This window comes from Macaca thibetana, chromosome 18, assembly GCF_024542745.1.
Source record: "Macaca thibetana thibetana isolate TM-01 chromosome 18, ASM2454274v1, whole genome shotgun sequence".
NCBI lineage: Eukaryota > Metazoa > Chordata > Mammalia > Primates > Cercopithecidae > Macaca > Macaca thibetana.
In genome coordinates this window covers 57,885,319-57,904,269 of record NC_065595.1, presented here as the reverse complement: position 1 = coordinate 57,904,269, position 18,951 = coordinate 57,885,319, and the positions used below count along the sequence as shown (strand labels likewise).

The following is an 18,951-nucleotide window of genomic DNA, read 5'->3' as shown; positions in this document are numbered from 1 at the left end:
CACTCCATGTTCTCACCTGTAAGTGGGAGCTAAATGATGAGAACACATAAACTCAAAGAGGGGAACAATAGACACTGGGGCCTACTTGAGGGTGGAGGGTGGGAGCGGGGAGGGGATCAGGAAAAAATAACTATTGAGTACTAGGTTTAGTACCTAGATGATGAAATAATCTGTACAAAAAACCCTCGTTATACAAGTTTACCTGTATAACAAACCTGCACATGTACCCTTGAACCTAAAATAAAAGTTTTAAAAAAAAAGAAAAATGGAGAGAAAGGAATCTCCATGTTAAAGCCCATTGAAAGATTGTAGTGGTGAATGTAGCCCACTCCATAGGTGTGGTTAGTATGAGTCTAGCACTGTGCTGGAAGATACAGATAACTTAAAACCCAGCCAATGCTTTAGAGTAGGTGAACTGTCATTACTGCACAAAATACACGTGAAAAGTTAATTAACCTGGAAGATCATAAAGCAGCATAAAATATAATGCTAAATGAACGGTACAGACAGTACAGGACCGAGCAGAGAAAGCTCCATGAAGGAGACAGCAGTTCCTTAAAGCTGTGGAGCTGAACCTTAAAGATGAGCAGGAACTGGGTAGGTGAAGAGGCAGGAAGAGGGGTGATGGGAAAACATCCTAGGTGATGGAAATAGCAGAGAACAATAGGGATAAGATGCACTTGGAAATGTACATTGAGGACCGTGAGAAGGAGTTTGAGATTCCTTGGGCCTACTAAGAAGTCTATTTTTCTGAGTATAAATGGAAATTTACCATGTTCAGGCCGGGCATGGTGGCTCATGCCTGTAATTCTAGCACTTTGGGAGGCCGAGGCAGGTGGATCACTTGAAGCCAGGAGTTCAAGAACAGCCTGGCCAACATGGTGAAACCCTGTCTCTACTAAGAATACAACAATTAGCTGGGTGTGGTGGCACGTGCCTGTAGTCCCAGCTACTCAGGAAGTTGAAGCACAAAAATCGCTTGAACCCAGGTAGCGGAGGTTGCAGTGAGCCAAGATCACACCACTGCACTCCAGCCCGGGCAACAGAGTAAGACTCCGTCTCCAAAAAAAGAATTAAGAAAAAAAGAAAGAAAGAAATGTACCATGTTCAAAGAGTGAGCTCTGCTCTTAGAGTTTCTCCTATTTTCCCTTCTAGCCTTACTGGCAGAGCTAATCAGCCGGGTGGACAGAAATGTGTCACCAAATAATAAGGTCATCAGGCTAAACCAGATGTGGGTGGAAGAAATAAAGACCTATTCCCATCAAGTCTCCTAGCTCCTCTTCCCTGCCAGGATTTCCCGTCCTGACCTTAGGGCAGAGCCTGCATCTTCCCTTCAGGAAGCAGGGTCTGAGATATTTGTCATATCAGAAAGGAGATGAGAGGTTCTATGAGAGGTGTTCAAAATAGAAAATGCAGGTTTACAGCTCAGCAGAAGCCTGACCAGTAAGGTAGAGAGCGGAGAAAAGAGCCACAGGGGGCCCAGGGCAGTCACACAGCAGAGGCACCTGGAAAATCAGCTGCCCAGCATCACCCACCTCCCTCATCCTCCGCGAGTATCTCCTGAGCTCCCACCACCTCACTGCTAGGTAACCTCCCCTCAGCTAACTTCCCTATGCTCTTTCCTTGTTACATGAATCACATTAGGTTAGGATGTGTTCCTTTACAGCCTGTTACTTGATTTTTTTTTTTTTTTTTTTTTTTTTTTTGAGACAGAGTCTCACTCTCTCGCCCAGGCTAGAGTACAGTGGCTCGATCTTGGCTCACTCCAAGCTCTGCCTCCTGGGTTTATGCCATTCTCCTGCCTCAGCTTCCCAAGTAGCTGGGACTACAGGTGCCCACCACCACACCTGGCTAATTTTTTGTATTTTTTTAGTACAGACGGGGTTTCACCATATTAACCAGGATGGTCTCGATCTCCTGACCTCGTGATCTTCCCACCTCGGCCTCCCAAAGTGCTGGGATTACAGGTGCGAGCCATGGTGCCCAGCTAATGTTTACTTTTTGAGAATTTAAATGCACAAGTGTATTTAATACTCTGTGAATCTTTACTCTTGACATAAGATCAGTTATAGCTTTATAGCATAGGATAAGTCCAAATCCAACCTACCACCTATGTTTGTAAATAGAGCTTTATTGGAACACAGCCATGCCCCCGTTTTAATGTATTGTGTGAATGCTTGCATGCTACAATAGCAGAGCAGACGGGTGGTGATAAGGATCGTGTAGCCCACAAAGCCTAAAACATTTAAAATCTGGGTCTTTACATCAGAAACTATTGACCCTGACATAAAATATACAGTATGTAGTTGATGATGACAACACTTGGGTTCAAAATTACTGGGCAAGGTCATGTCATCTCTCAAAGTCTCAGTTGTTTCACTTCAAAAATGGGAACAATAATGTCTGCTTTGTCTACCTCATGACACTGCAGTGAGGAGCAAATGAAATAACACGTCAGTGTCTGTACATGAAGAATGCAGAGCACCAGTGCTCCAGAGTCCCTAATCCTCCCACTGCAGCTCTGCAGCAGCTCCAAGACACTGTCCTACCTTCCCAGGTAGAGTGAGCCCCGTCTTCCTGCTGACCGGATTTCTTTTTTTTTTTTTTTTTTTTTTTTTAAAGGCTGGAGTGCAGTGGCGCCATCTCGGCTCACTGCAACCTCCGCCTCCCAGGTTCAAGCGATTCTCCTGCTTCAGCCTGCCAAGTAGCTGGGATTACAGGCATGTGCCACCACGCCCGGCTAAATTTTGTATTATAAGTAGAGACAGGGTCTCAAACTCCTGACCTCAGGTGATCCACCCACCTCGGCCTCCCAAAGTGCTGGGATTACAGGCGTGTGCCACTGTGCCTGGCCTGGATTTCTTGTATTGGTTAGATTCTCACCCCCTCTCTCTCCCACTATTGCTGCAAAAGGGCTCCCAAATATGCCTCCGGCCCCTGCTAGTCTCCTTGTTCTTTGGTATTTTTGTCACCTCCAACAAATTCAAAGAAAAGGAACTCAGTCATTGCATCGATGGGTAAGAAAGCTTTAGAATGGAGAAAGCCACGTGCAGAAATCAAAAGAACACTGTGGCTAGACCCAAGAGTGAGTCAAAGGTATGCTCCGATGTTTGAAGCAGAATGAGAAGACTTTGAAGACAGTGGCCAGAAATTTACATTTGATGCAATGAATGTGGGAAGTCCCTGGAAGACTGCATGGTAAGGCTAAAGTAGCGGGCGCAAAAAAGGATCAGAGGCCTCCAAGGGGCTGACATTCGGTATGGGGCTTCCACCCAGGTTCCATTTGACACTGGGGCCCGGCCTAAAAGTTACCTTTCACGGCCGCCCACCCCTGACCCTTGGGTTTTCTTGATGATAGAGAGCCTGGCTCTGGGCCTGACAGTGAGCTGTAGCCTCCAGCTGAAAGGAAGCTCAGCAAGAACGACCTTGTTAGACTGACGCTGCAGAGCACCGTGGATGTCAGTGAGCATCTCTTGCAGATTTATGGCCCTGAACCTAGTCTCCTGTTACTTGGTGATTCTGCTGAATTTTCCATTAAGCAATAAGGGCAGGATAACAGCAGAGCCGCTCAAGGTTAGCAGCCTTCTGAAGTCCACCCAGCTCCACAAAACTTCTTCCTAATGATACACAGAAGAGATTTATTGGGATGTTTTTGCAGGCCAGGAAATTGCTACATGATTTTGTCATTGACAAAGGAGCAAACGTCACTGCCCACTTTCTCCACTTTGCTAGTTCTTGAACTGGAAATGATGAAAGTAGGCTGATTCCTCGTTCAGTTACCAGATGGGAGGGCTACCCAAACAATATTCCAATTTCATTGTTTTCATTTCAGGGATTACTGATGGCCACTTTAGGGCATAGCTTATATTTAACTTCCACTTGGTTTCCTGTTCTTGTGGGATTCATTTGAATTGCTGCTAAGTTGGGCATTCAAACATTTCTCTTATTATGTTGGTTCTAAACTAGTGAGGGAAAACCACGATGTCAGAAGTAATCTTATTTCCACTGTCTTTACAGATGTGTCAGAGCTCTTGATCAAACTGATTTTTCACAGGAGCAGAAAACCAAATACTGCATATTCTCACTATACGTGGGTCCAGTAGGACCAGTAATATACGGCAGTTAAGACCAGTAAACAAGGAGGAGAGGTCATCAAAGATGATCTTCTTTTGAAATGGGAGATTAGGAGAATAGTGGGGTAACTACTGATAGCAGATTGAGACATTAGAAAGATGTGCCATTTTCAGTGCTTCTTGGTTTTTCTTTCTTTTTTATAAAGACATTTATCTTAAGTGCCTTTTGAAAATATTAATCCTATATTTCAGTTCCATTCAATGCAGTGTTTTGGCACCCATTAAAGTCATGGGTGTAGGGAGAAGTGCAAGCGCTCCCAAGTTTGCGAAAGAGTTCTGGGTCTTTGGAGGGAGGGATTCGGCCTGGGGATTCCTAGATTCCCGCAAGCACCACTGAGTCACTAATTCTTTAAATCACATGCTCCGTCAGCTAAAATAAATAAATAAATAAATGAATACAAGAAGTTACTTTAAGAATTAGAAGGGATGTAGCCTCAGACAGCCCTTTGGAAGCTCCAAAGTGTAAAGATAGCCCTCATTCCTTCTCATTCTAAAGGAAGTCAAATAGAAAGTAAAACTAGAATATCTTACATAGAAAGGTGAAACAACATTCTCTCTAACAGCTCTCAGTTGGTAACGGAACCAAATGATCAACACTGGGCCCCAGGCTCCTCGTCCCTCACCAGGAAAGGAGGTCTGTCTGGCCGGAGATTGCCTCCCTGTGTCCTCAGGCCCACCTCGGTTTCTGTACAGGCTCCCCCCTCCCACCTCCCCACCCCCGCTGCCATTCCCTGCGGGGTGAGCTGTCTGCAAAGCTCCACTCCCTTCCCTTTCCCAAGTCACAATTACAGGAATTATTGCAAGACTAGTTCTCTCATATTATATTTCATTCAGCAGCAGAAGAGCCACTCAAGGGTTTGGCTTCCGGAACAAGAATGAAAAGATCTTCTACAAAATACTAAGTTCCTCGGATAGAATCTTTTAAGGCGATTTGGTGAAAAGTGTCAGATGGGCAGCCACAAAGTCTGAGTTTCTGTTTATTCATCTAGCAGGTAATGATTCACAAGGCCATACAAATATCTCACCAGCCTACAAGTCCATTTCAGACAGATGACTAGGATAATGTAAATTCCATGTAAAAAGGTAGCTCCTTGCTCATTCTCACGCGTAATCCTCACGAGTGAAGAGCCTGCTAAGCATTTTTGCACGAATCCTGTCACTTTATTTTTTGTGAATATCTAAAACTAGAGTGTTGATGATGGTATATAAACACATCACTTCACCTGCTTTAGCTAAAAGTGCTTGTCTTTTTTTTAAATTGATAGACCATTTTTAGCAATTTTAGGTTTATTTTAAACTTTGAGTTGTGTCTTTTTTAGAGCCATTTTTCTTCTTAAAAGCTACGCTATGTTTCGCTAAGATGAAAGTACAAATAACTTGTTTTCCAAAGTGGGAGGATTGTTCGAGAGGGTAAGCATGGACCCTGCAACCAGATCCTAAGCCCACCCTTATCAGCTCTGCAGTGTTTGGTATGTGAATTCCTTATTACCTCTGAGTCTCAGTTTTCCCATCTCTAAAATAGGAAGAACAATAATAAACATATAAAAAGGGTTATAAGCATTAAATGAAATGGCAAAGGTACGTACCTAACACAGTACAGAATACAAAGTAGATGCTTAAGAACAATATGTTATATTCCAAATTCACATTGTATGTCAGAGGGCTAAAAATTACTGTATCACAGTATAAATCTAATCTGGGATTCTGATCCTTTGTATAAGTTTGCTCTGCCTGGGGCCTTGTGCTTTAAACTAAAGGTTCTTGTGATCTGTACAGAAGCAGGGAATTGGGGACATCTGGTTCCATGCAGTCTTGTTAACTGAGCTTTTTGATCTGCTCTGAAGAGATGGAATTAGAGGGAAAAGCCAAAAGAAAATTGAGAAACAGCCTCTGGATGAGGGTAGGGCTCCCCCTGGCAGGGAGGAGTGGTGAACAGAACAGCAGAGCCCTGGAGGGAGCCAGGTTGAGCATAGCAGCTGCCCAAAGGAGACCACCACCAAGGCCCACAGGGCCTTCCCAGGTGGCACTGATGCAGTCCGGTAAAATGTAAGCATCCCTGGTGACTGCCAGAAATGCTTAGGGGAACTTTGCATTACTGACCAGCATGATTAAGTGTAAACAATTATGGGCAGTAGGGCCGGGCATGGTGGCTCACAGCTGTAACCCCAGCACTATGGGAGGCCGAGATGGGTGGATCACCTGAGGTCAGGAGTTCGAGACCAACCTGACCAACATGGTGAAACCCTGTCTCTACTAAAATAATAATAATAATAATAAATACAAAAAAATTAGCTAGGCATGGTGGTGGGCACCTGTAATCCCAGCTACTCAAGAGGCTGAGGCAGGAGAATCGCTTGAATCTGGGAGGCAGAGGTTGCAGCGAGCTGAGATCACACCACTGCACTCCAGGCCAGGCGACACAGTAAGACTCTGTCTCAAAGAGAAAAAAAAAAAAAAAAAAAAAAATATATATATATATATATAGGCAGTAGAGTCCAGGTTTGAATGCTATGAGACCTCATCTGTACTTACAGGCTATGAAACCTAAGGACACTCAGACTGTGTCCTCACCCAAGTCACAGACAGTGGCTACAAATCAGTCAACCCAGTCTGAGAGCTTTTTTCCACCCTTGATGGAAGAAAAAGAGTAATAACTTTGTGAGTATACGTTTGAGGGGAAAGGGAGGATGGCAGGCTAAGAAAACAGAAAAGAAACAGAAAACCAAAAGAGTAAAGATGTATTTGCTAACCAAGAAGACATTTCCAAATATTTCTCTCATGCCCCTTCCAGAAAGATTTCAAGGCCAGGAAAATAAAAGTACCTGTTTGATGCCAACTGATTAAAGCTCCAAGGAAAACCAGCAAATGTCTTAATTTTCTTATTCAAGAACTCCTTTTATAATCAAACAGAAGAGGAGAAAGCTCTAAGTAGGTGCCTGAGTCACAAGATATATGAAATGTTTGACATGTTGCTTAGCTCTACAAAGAGAAAATTCCAAATGATTTATAATGCAATTTTTTTCCAATTTCCAGTATGGAGGAATCTTGAAATCTCATAAACAGAATATAAGGGAAATCACTTTTTTTTTTAATGTGATAAAGTAAAGGCTTCCCCAGACACTAATTAATACAATTGTGTATCTGTGACTTCAGACTTAAAAAGGCAATGGCTTAACTCCAAAGGTCAACTATTTTTGGATCCTCCAGTCTCTCCCTGTGAATAACACTTTGTTGAACCAAACACAACTCTCTGAGAGTGATGTGAGTCTCCCAGCTCCCTGCTAAGACAAGCATTTCAGTGGTGAACTTCCCTCTGTTCCTTTCTCCGAGAAGGCAGATCCTAACATATCCTCTAAAGATAGTTTCCCCCGTCCCTTAGAACTTCTCCCAAATTATCACACGTCATTAGATAAAAGAGCTGTATATGTCCAGTTTCTCACAAAGAAACCAATAGTAAGAAAAAGGTTGGGGTACAAACGCTTTTAAGAGAAAGACTTAATGGTCTTTGAAATTGCCCATTTTCCATGTTCATTTCTTATGTCAGGCCTTAGAGCCAGGCACATTAAAAACTTTTTCAATCTATCTTGAAGTGACTTAATGGTACCAAGTGACTTTTTTGTACCAAGTGACACGAAAAAGAAATAACAGCCATCTCCTAGGGAAAAACTGAAGTGGGTGTGTGAGGCAGGGGGCAAGCCATACTTTTAAATACAAATTTTCATCTTTGCCCCTCGCTTCATGTTGAAGAACTTGTCTAACTTGACTCAAGGCTAGAAATGGTTTGGCAAGATCAGTTCATCAATGTAAACAGCTCCCTTGAACTCCAAAAGTAGTTTTTGTTGAGATTAAGCTTAGAGTTGCATCTTAAAGAATTGTTAGATATTGTATGGTTTGTTTCATGCTTTTTTCCTATTTACATGTGGGGGAAAATCCTTTGTATTTCTCCTGTGTAGAATAAATGGTGAAAGTGAAGATAAAAAATGAAGATGAAGTAATCAAAACATTTGGTAACACTGAATTAACTGAAGGCACGTATACATGTACGTTCAGGTTTCTTCTTACACACGCCTGTTGAAAGGTGTCCTCTCAAGAAAAAAAAAAAAAAAAAAAAAAAAAAGAAGGAATACGTTGTATTTTCTAAGCTATATTCATTTTAGAGAGACTTGGGAAAGTCATTTTAATGTCTCTAAAAGAGGCATTTTAGAGAGAATGGATTTCAGAGAGACTTGGGAAAATTCCATTTCACCAAATAGTAAGTAAAGTTAACAAATTTGTCATATACTTAAAAAATTAATGTAGAAGTTCCATTATAAAATTTAGTTTAATACAAGTGTTTCTAAAAGCATGTAATACAAATACTTGCAAGAACACTGTTGCAAAATATATGTTGAACTTAAATAATAATCAGTACAAAATGATGGAAAGAAAATGACTTTTCTTTCCATGATATTAGGCCAGATCCTGTCAGATGGTCCATTGAAATTTTGTAAGCAAAAAGAAGTCACACTTAGGAATAGGTCCATCAAAAAAAAAATTTCAAACCATGAAAAAAAAGTTAAGATATATCTTTGTTGTTTCACTTCCATTTTTCTTGTTAACATAAATGAGCTAATATTCATGTCAGAATTACAACTTTTCTTGAATGACATAACAACTTCTTTGCTGAATCCAATAGTTATTCAGCATTTATCACTGATTTTGTGACATTCTTGGTGGTTACAAAATTATAAAACTAATGGTGAAATTTGCAAACAAAAACAAAATAGCAAGTCACACTGCGGTTGTAGGTGTAAACCCAAACACAAGTGGCTATATGCAATGCTTAATAAAGGGTACTACATATTTTTAAAATAATAATAGGTCCATCTTCTTGGGCTCCTGGGACAGTGGAGTAATTGACAGCTCAATCATATGGCAGCCAGTAACCCCACCCATTCCCCCCATGTTTGACCCATCGTAAGAACACATCACAATTACATATGCGTGTAAAACACTACCGAGGCCTCCCACTCCTGCCAACTAGCAATCGATCTGCCATCTCTGTGTTGGTCTCTCAGTCTAATCCCTCCACTCTGCTGTAGGTCTTATTTTCTCCTATCTACCCTCTTGGGAATCTCACTCCATCTATCACTCCCACTTTCTGGGATTTAAACTTCCTTCTTTCCAGTGGTACCTTCTTTTCATCAACATGAAATTCATATTTGAGTCTTTTTCACCTTACAAAACTCCTCCCTTCAGCTGCTATCCTGTCTTCTGCTCCCCTAGGCAGCCAAAGTTAGAAGGTTTACCTGAGCTTGCTTCATCAACTTCTTTACCTTCCTCTTCCATCATCCTCCTCAATGTTCCACTGAAGCTGCTTTTGCCAAGGTCATCGATGTTCCCCACATTATTTAGTCTAATGGACACTCTTCTGTCCTATTGTGATTTCCTAACATGTTTTGGGCATTGTTTACCCTCTGTCCTTCTCAGAGCCCTTTCCTGGGTTTCCTGACACCACTGTCTTTCAAGTTCTCTCCCACTTTCTGCCATTTCAGCTGCGGAGTCCTGCTCTTCTCCCAACCCCCTCCAGGTACCATCCCAGGACAACCGCCTTGCATTCGGTACTCTTTCCTAGATGGTCTCATCAATCCCCATGGCTTAATGTTTTGGTTGTCACTGAACTACTGATGACCCACTCTGCAGACCACCTTCTGAGCTCGACTCGTGTATCTAATTATCTTTGAATAACCCATTTGGATATCTCTTGAGTCTCAAAAATTAGCACGCCCAAAGCTGAACTTAGAGTGATTTTTTTTTAATGCACATGTTTATATGAACTTGATCATAGTTACATTTTTAAAATGTACCCTTCTGATCAAAACCGTTCAATGTCACCCATCCGCTCTAAGTAAAAGCCTAAGGCATTATAATGCCTACAACACCCTGCATAATCCCTCTCCACTCATTTGCTTCCCTGACATTATCTCCTACTACTGTCCCCCAACTCACCAACACTAGCCATGCTCCCAACGCAGGGGCCTTTGCACTTGCTTTTCCTACTTTTCCACCTGATATGAGCGCTTGTTCTCTCCCATCCCTGAAGACTTCAGTCAACTATCACCTGTTGGTATGGCTTTCCCTGACAATCACACATAAAATTGCAACATGCCCACTAATCTAGCATTCTTTAACCTCTTTTCCTGACTTGTCTTTACAACATTTATCAATATTGGACATACTATATATTTTATTGTCTACTTTCCTCCACGGATTGTAGACTACCTTGCAGGAATGTTGGTCTTGTTATTCATTGTTTTATTCCTAATGCCTAGAACAGGGTCTGGCATATAAAATAGAATCAATAAGTAACTGTGGAATAAACAAATAAATGAATCTCCAAACCTGCTATCCATTATTTCAGTAAATGGTACCCCCGTCGACCCAGCTGCTCAATACAGTTTTGACTCAACTCATTTGCTTTTATCCCACATCCATCACTCAGCCCTCCTGCCGTCTCCAAAAATCATCTTCCTCTCCATCTCCTCCCACTTAGTTATTTCTTATTCATCTTTTAATTCCAGCTACACATCGTTTTTACAGACTATGTCTGTAATGTTTCCTTTTAAATACCCAACTAGACCTAACACATGTCTGGTCCATACTAAGTGTCCATCAAGTATTTGTTGAATGAATAAATGGCGCTTCTCAGAAATCCCAGATTAGGTCCCCCGGCTCTCTGTTGCTATCACACTCTGTAAATTTCCATACAACACTCATCTCTGTTTTCAATAACTACTTAGTTTGATGTTCTTCTTTAGTAGGCTATAAGCTTCCTGAAAACAGAAATCTACAGGAAGGTAGGAATAAGCAATGGAAGGTCCTAAAATACAGACAGTACTGGCCTGACTATGGAAGGGTCATACTGGTAATACAGGGAAGCCATCTGAATAGGTTGGGGACAGAGCTGTGATTACAGAAGCATCAGTCTAGAGAAAAGAACCTCATTCCATTTTTTGATACCAAAGGGGAAAAGGGAGTATTATAAGGTAGGCATATTTGGTCTCATACTTCTATATAAATCAATTCCAGTGCTGATTAAAATGGAGTTTGGCTTGATTATTAATTACTAAAATTTAAGAAATTCTTTTTTTTTTTTTTGAGACAGAGTCTTGCCCTGTCACCCAGGCTAGAGCGCAAAGACGCAATCTGGGCTCACTGCAACTTCCACCTCCCAGGTTCAAGTGATTCTCCTGCCTCAGCCTCCCGAGTAACTGGGATTACAGGCATGTGCCAACACGTCCAGCTAATTTTTTGTATCTTTGAGACAGGTTTCACCATATTGGCCAGGTTGGTCTCAAACTCCTGATCGTGATCCGCCCACCTCGGCCTCCCAAAGTGCTGGGATTACAGGTGTGAGCCACCATGCCTGCCCATTTTTTTTAAGTTATAAATTTCAAAAACTTCTAATTTCAAGCTTGTATAGTCTCCTAGATTCCAGACTGCAGCCTAATTGCTCTAAAATACACTTGATTAATTTATACATGGTTTACTTGCTAATTTAGAATTATATCTAGATAGATAGACAGACATATATGTGCAAACACACACAAACACTCGCTTTATAGATTAGAAAAGTGACATAGCAGAATCTCTTTTTACCTCAAGACTATATGATTCATAAGTACTGGAGCCGGGATTTGAACCAAGGTCTATGTGACTTCAAAATTCATGCACTTTTACTATTTTATAATGCCTCCATAATATGATATATATTCAGAGTGAAAATATTTGTGTAAAGAATTACAATAAAAATGAACATAAATTTAGCCCAATACTGTCTTATCATAGCTCATGAATATATTTAATATTAATTTGCTCACAAATTATGATAGCAATGTCTACCATGAGGATCTGCCAAGTATTCTTTGACCTTTTGCTAAACATAAATGGTAGAGTTATTACCTTTAACATAAATGTATGTCCCATTTTCACCAACAATAACCCACACTCACACTCAAGTCCAGACAGCTTCATTGAACTCTGACCTCTACAACTCAAAGATAAACAAGAGTAGGATTAAGCCATCTTCCCTTTATTGTGCTCCACAGCACCCTTTGATCCTTGTTGAATTAATAAATAGTTTGGGATGAGGAGAAAGCAGAAACAAGCTCTTCTACCCACTTCCATTTCCAGCAGAGGCTAATTTATCAATAACAAGTCATAGCCTTAACTGTTCCTAAATTCCAGAAATATATCATCAAAGGGCTGGACATATGTATGAAGAACCCTAAATCTGCATTTTGATATAGACACCTGTTAGATTTACTTCTTACTACCTACAGGAAATTCATGTCTATGAGCAAAAAGTCACATACAAAGATTTTCAGAACAGCATTATAATCAACAAAAATAAGAAAACTGATAAATTAGTGTAGGGATAGTACTAGAGAATAGTTCAAAGTCTACAAAAGGTTATGTTTATAGAGTCCTTTTAACTTTTGATTATGAAAAAATATTGTTACATTAAATAATAATAAAATTAATAGAGTATTATGAGCCAGCTATTCTTGTATGAGTCAGTTTTATATGTATTAACTAATTTAATCCTCAAAACAAATTTTACAAGGTAAGCACCATTACTATCTCCATTTTACAAATGGAAAAAGTTCAACACAGAGAGATAGGAACTTGAACCAAGATCCTTAAGCTTATTAGGTGTTAGAGTCAGGATATAAATCCAGATACAGCACTTGAGAGCCCACACTTAACAGTTTATACAGAAGATAAAATTGTATAGACTATTATAACTATTTAAATATATATTTGCTTGCATAAAAAGAAAATATTGGATGGGAATATAATTTGTTACATGGGAAATTTTTTAATTTCTTCATTATATTTATCTTTCTTTTCCACAACTTTTAGAGTAGTCATGTTTTATGTTTATAACCAGGACAGAACAAGAAGTAATATTTGAAAAGTAAATGAAAAAAAGTTCATGTTTTGAACAGATGCCTTGGTTCAACTGAGTAACTGACTTCAAAATTCATACACTATAGTCACAAATAATCTATATTTGAATATGTGCTATGGAAAAAAAGAAGAATTTCTTGATGGCATAAGCTATGTTCAGAGCTGAAAGGGACCTTAGAGATCATTTAAACCAGTTTTCTCAAAATGTGGTCCCCAGACCAGCAGTGTCAACATCAATTGGGAAATGCAAATTTAGGGGCCCTGCCCAGATTCACTGAATCAAAATTTCTGGGGGTGGTGCCCAGAAACCTGTGTTGTCACACAAGTCCTGTAGGTTCTTCTGATGCACCCTCAAGTTTCAGAATCGCTGACCTAGGCTTATGGTTCTCAGCCACGGCTGCATATCAGAATCGGGATCACCTGAGAGTTTTTAAGACTCTCAGTGTCTGGACTGCACCAATAGAGATACTGAGTTAACTGGTTTTAAATGAGTCCATCAGTGTTTTTAACTGCTCTTTATGTGATTTAGCCAGAACCACTGATTTAGTCCTTTACTACTCATAGCATGATCCTCGGACCCACAGAATTGGCATCCACTGGGAGCTTTTTAGAAATGTAGGATCTAGAGTTCCACTCCAGCCCTGCTTGAATCAGAAACGGCATTTAAACAAGATCCCCAAGTGGTTGATATATACATGCAAGTTTGAGAGGCATCGAACACTGCCCTCATTTTACAGAGGAAAAAACAAACAAGGCCAACAGAGTTAATATTTTCCCAAGATCTCACTGCTGGGGGATGGGAAACGGGGGATGGGAGGAGGGGCAAGAATAGAAGAGTTGAATTCAAACCCAAGATGCTCAAAACTTCAACTGCATTCTTTCTGTTATACTATGTTGTAAAGCTTTGGATCTGATGAATCTTTCTTTTTTTTCCCTTTCTCCCACCTCCAAATGGTTTTCACCCCATAAAGTACCTAAAGGTTGGTAATGCACAAATGCCATGTCATTCCCTGAAGAAATTTACAGTTGGCAGAGGAAGGCTTAGAAATTAAGTGCCTGAAAGCCAGTAACTGGACCCAGAGATCTCCAAGGACTGCTGTCCAGTCCAAAATTCTATGACATCTGCAATACAGCCTTGAATAAAAACCAGAATGCCAGTATCCAATGCAGTGAGAATTTATTTCATAGTTATCAAAGCAAACCAAAGGTTATCAGCGGGTTGAACATTTAAAGATTAAGTACAGCTGATCGCACTCAACTCTTATGCAGGTAGCTTAACTCCAGTGGTTCTGGTCTCTCTCTGAAGGGAAAATAGAGGTGTTTATGATCCTGTATCCTAATGGGTTCCAGGTGAACCAGGCTAGGCGGCTAAGTCAGGCCCTCTCTTCTTTGATTTACATGGCAGGATCCAGGCCATCCCTAAATTGAAAAGATATAGTAATGAGCAAAGGCAGAAAAAGAAAAGAGGGGAAAAAAGAGCTGAGGGAAAACCTGGAGTGCTTTTCCAAGTCCAAAGTGAGCTATGGCTGCCCTCTCTGCTCAGAAGGTATGATCATAAATTACTAGCTAATGTTTAGCACTGGGGCTCTGGCCCATGATCTATTACAGAGGACGAGATGCCTCCAAGCAGAAAACACTGTAATTGGGGAGCAATAACATCTGTGTCAGTCATGAGACTGCAGTTAAAGTGAACTGAGAAGTACAGGCTGTGCTGCAGATGCATAGTAATAATATGCACATTTTTTAGCTAAAATGATATGTCATCAAGATATGGGCCTCTTTACATTCTTTTGTGTCACGATAGCCTGAAGAGGATCAGTAGGACCCCTGGATTTCTGTTTTAACATTAGCAAGATGTTAGCCAACAACTCGAGGGAATTATAGTTGATAAAGCAAAGAAGTCTGAGGAACTCAGATTATGGGCTTGGTTTTCTGGAGCAAGATTCTAGGTCGTTACAATGCTCTGCTGTACTGAGCAGGTCACATAATCTCTCTGAGCCTCCTAACCGAGCAAGGTCAAAGAATTCATTCAGGATAGAACTGGGACTCAAACGCAGAGCTTCTGGCTATACATTCTGTCATTTTCCCAGTACATCTCTGTTGGTTATAAAATTGATATTTAAGTAGTTATAAATAAGAGTAAATGCCCAGTTATTCAGGAAATGAAATGTGTGCAAGGGACTTTAGTTTCTGAATAGATCAAAATAAAAGGGAGCTGCTTTATTGTAACTTTCCATTTTAAAAATCCTTCAATAGCATGATAATAGCTAAAAATTCAAACCATTTAAAAGTGTTCAGGGTGGGAGCGGGGCAAGAGCTGAAAAAATACCTATTGGGTACTAGGCTCACTACCTAGGTGATGGGATCCTTCACACCCCAAACCTCAATGATATGCCATTTACCCATGTAACACACCCAATGAACCTAAAAGTTGGAAAAAATTAATAAGAAATAAAATAGAAGTGTTCAGGGAAAAAAAAAAAAAAAACCTACCAGTTGTGGGTAGTCTAAAGCAGGGGTTCTCAGCCCCCAGGGCCATGGACTAATACGAGTCTGTGGCCTGTTAGGAACTGGACCGTACAGCAGGAGATGAGTGGTGGGCAAGTGAGCAAAGCTTCATCTGTATTTACAGCTACTCCCCATCGCTCATGTTACCACCTGAGCTCCGCCTCCTGTCAGATCAGTGGCAGCATTAGAGTCTCATGGGAGCACGAACCCTATTGGGAACTGTGCAGGTGAGGGATCTAGGTTGCACGCTCCTTATGAGAATCTAATGACCGATGATCTGAGATGGGGCTGAAGCAGTTATGCTAGCACTGGGGAGCAGCTGCAAATACAGATTAACATTAGCAGAGAGGTTCGACTGAACAGAAACCTTAATAAATCAGTTGCTTGCAGACTCATAACAAAATTCTATCAGTGAGTGGCAAATGACAATTAAGCTTCACCTGGTGTCAGGCTTTATAGTGGCAAGTTAGTTGATGTACTTTGATTGTACAGCTGCATCTGGTGGCAGGCTTTAAGTCAGAATCTGACACTTATTTCAGTCCGTGTGTGGCCTGCCATTATTTTATTTACCACTTCCATCCATGCCTCTTTCCTGCACTGAGCTCTTGTCTCTGTCACAGTTTTGGTAAGCCCACAAGCTAACCCAAGCCAAAATGAGTGAAAAATAAACGTCACTCGAGAGCTTCTTTGAAAAGAGGGAAAGATCCAATGATGAGACAGCAGAAGACTCTAAGACTGCCAACAAAAAGAAATCTTCATTTAAAAGAAAATACTAAGAGTCCTACTTAAATTATGGTTTCGTTACAACAGGTGATTCACCTTCTCCAAGCCTGCTTTGTATAATATATGGTGACTAGGTATCCACCAAAGGCATGAAACCTTCCAAACTGCTTCGCCACATGGAGACCAATCACCCTGCATTAAAAGATAAGCCTTTGGAGTTTTTCAAAAGAAAAAAACGTGAACACAAAGAACAGAAGCAATTATTGAAGGCCACCACTTCATCAAATGTGTCTGCACAGACAGCATCATTCTTAGTGGCTAACTGCATTGCTAAAGGTAAGATGCCCTTTACTATTGGTGAAGAGTTGATCTTGCCAGCTGCTAAGGACATCTGTCATGAATTTTATTTATTTATTTATTTATTTATTTATTTATTTATTTATTTTTTTTGAGATGGAGTCTCACTCTGTTGCCCAGGCTGACGTGCGGTGGCATAATCTTGGCTCACTGCAACCTCTGCCTCCCCAATTCAAGTAATTCTCCTGCCTCAGCCTCCCAAGTACCTGGGACTACAGGCATCTGCAACCACGCCCGGCTAATTTTTGTATTTTTAGTGGAAATGGGTTTCACCACGTTGGCCAGGCTGGTCTTGAACTCCTGACCTCAAGTGATCCCCCCGCCTCAGCCTCCCAAAGTGCTAGGACTACAGAAGTGAGCCACCGCACCTGGCCTGTCATGAACTTTTAAGGGAGGCTGCGGTTCAAAAGTGGCACTTGTTCCTCTTTCAGCTAGTACCAAAACTAGATGAATTTATGAAATAGTAGAGGCTCTTGAAGCACAACTGTCAGAGAAAATTAATGAGCCAATATGGTATACAATCCAGGTTGACAAGTCTACCAGTGTTGACCACAATACAACAATGCTTGTTTCTGTGTGATTTATTTTTCAGGAGGATGTGCATGAGGATATGTTATGTGCACTTTTATTGCCAACCAACACCACAGCTGCAGAACTATTTAAGTCTTTGAACGACTGCATGTCGGGAAAACTGAATTGGTCATTTTGGGTAGGTTTATGCATGGATGAAGCAGCTGCCATGACTGGATGGCTTTCTGGTTTCACTACTTGGGTCAAAGAGGTTGCTTTAGAGTGTGAGTCTATGCACTGTGTCATCCCTAGAGAAATGCTGACTAGCCAAAAAATGTCACCTGAACTTAACAATGTTTTGCAGGGTGTGATTAAAATTATCAACCTTAATAACGTACATGCCCTTAACTCACGTTTGTTCACTCAGCTCTGTGAGGAGATGGACAAAGAGCACACATGTCTTCTCTGATACACAGAAGTGAGATGGCTTTCTAAAGGTAGATCACTGGCCAGAGTTCTTGAGTTATGAGAGGCACTGCAGAGATTTCTTTTAGAAAAAGAGTCACCACTGGCAACATATTTCAGTGACATAGAATGGGTCCCAAAACTTGCTTACTTTTGGGACATATTCCACCTGTTCAATAAAATCAGTATGTCACTTCAGGGGAGAATGACAACTGTATTTAAGTTGGCAGATAAAGTGGCTTCATTCAAAGCCAAACTGGAATTATAGGGGCACCAAGTGAACACTGGGAACTGGGATCTCTGACATGTTTCAAACATCAGCAAAGATTCTGAAAGAGACAGAGCCGGGGCTGTCTTTCTTCCAGCTGGCGCATGATCACCTATCTTAGCTTTCAGAGGAGTTTGGGCATTACTTCCCAACCACAAAATACTCCCAAACTGGGGAGGAATGGATCTGTGACTCATTTGTGACTATGCCAGGTGAATAGATTTTGTCTATGCTAGAAGAGGATCAACTGCTTGAGATTGAAAATGATGGTAGCCTTAAAAGTATGTTTGAGAAAACTTCAAATCTCCACAGTTCTGGATTAAAGTCAAGGCAGAATATTCTGTGACTGCCACAAAAGCACTGAAAAGCCTGCTTCCATTTCCAGCATCCTATCTTAGTGAAGCAGAATTTTCTGCAGTGACAGCAACCAAAATGAGATTACAGAGTAGACTGGACATAAGCAACACACTTTCATGTCACTGTCTTCCATCACCCCCAGACGGGACCGTCCAGTTGCAGGAATACAAGCTCAGGGCTCCCACTGATTCTACATTATGGTGAGTTGCATAATTATTTCATTATATATTACAATAAAAATAAAGTGCATGATAAATGTAATGTGGTTGAATCATCCTAAAATCATCCTTCCTACTCTACCCCAGTCTGTGGAAAAACTGTCTTCTGTGAAACCGGTCCCTGGTGACAAAAAAGTTGGGGACTGCTAATTGAGAGAGATCTTAATTGAGTTAAAAGTTTTACATAGATGGACAGCCTCTGAGGTTTCTTTCAGCTTTGATAACTGATGATTCCTTACTGTTTAGGCCAACTGGGCCCAAAGTCCACTTGTGATTTCAACACCTTCTTTTTTCATAGTATGACCAGGACTTTCCCAGTTTATGCTATAAGTCCTATGCTCTGGAACTGAGTCCCGGGCAAACAAGGGATCACCATACTTCTTACCACCATGTTGTGTGTCTCCTTGACCCTTGTCCAGACCAGCACAGTGCTCTTAACCACACCTTCCCACCCACAGAA

The 18,951-nt window shown here is 41.0% G+C and overlaps 1 long non-coding RNA gene across 1 annotated transcript in view; it reads right to left on the bottom strand.

Moving 5' to 3' along the window:
- The window catches only part of LOC126941452 (uncharacterized), a 391,778-nt gene that overhangs the window by 177,168 nt on the left and 195,659 nt on the right, over positions 1-18,951 (bottom strand). The gene's annotated exons all lie outside the window — the stretch shown is intronic.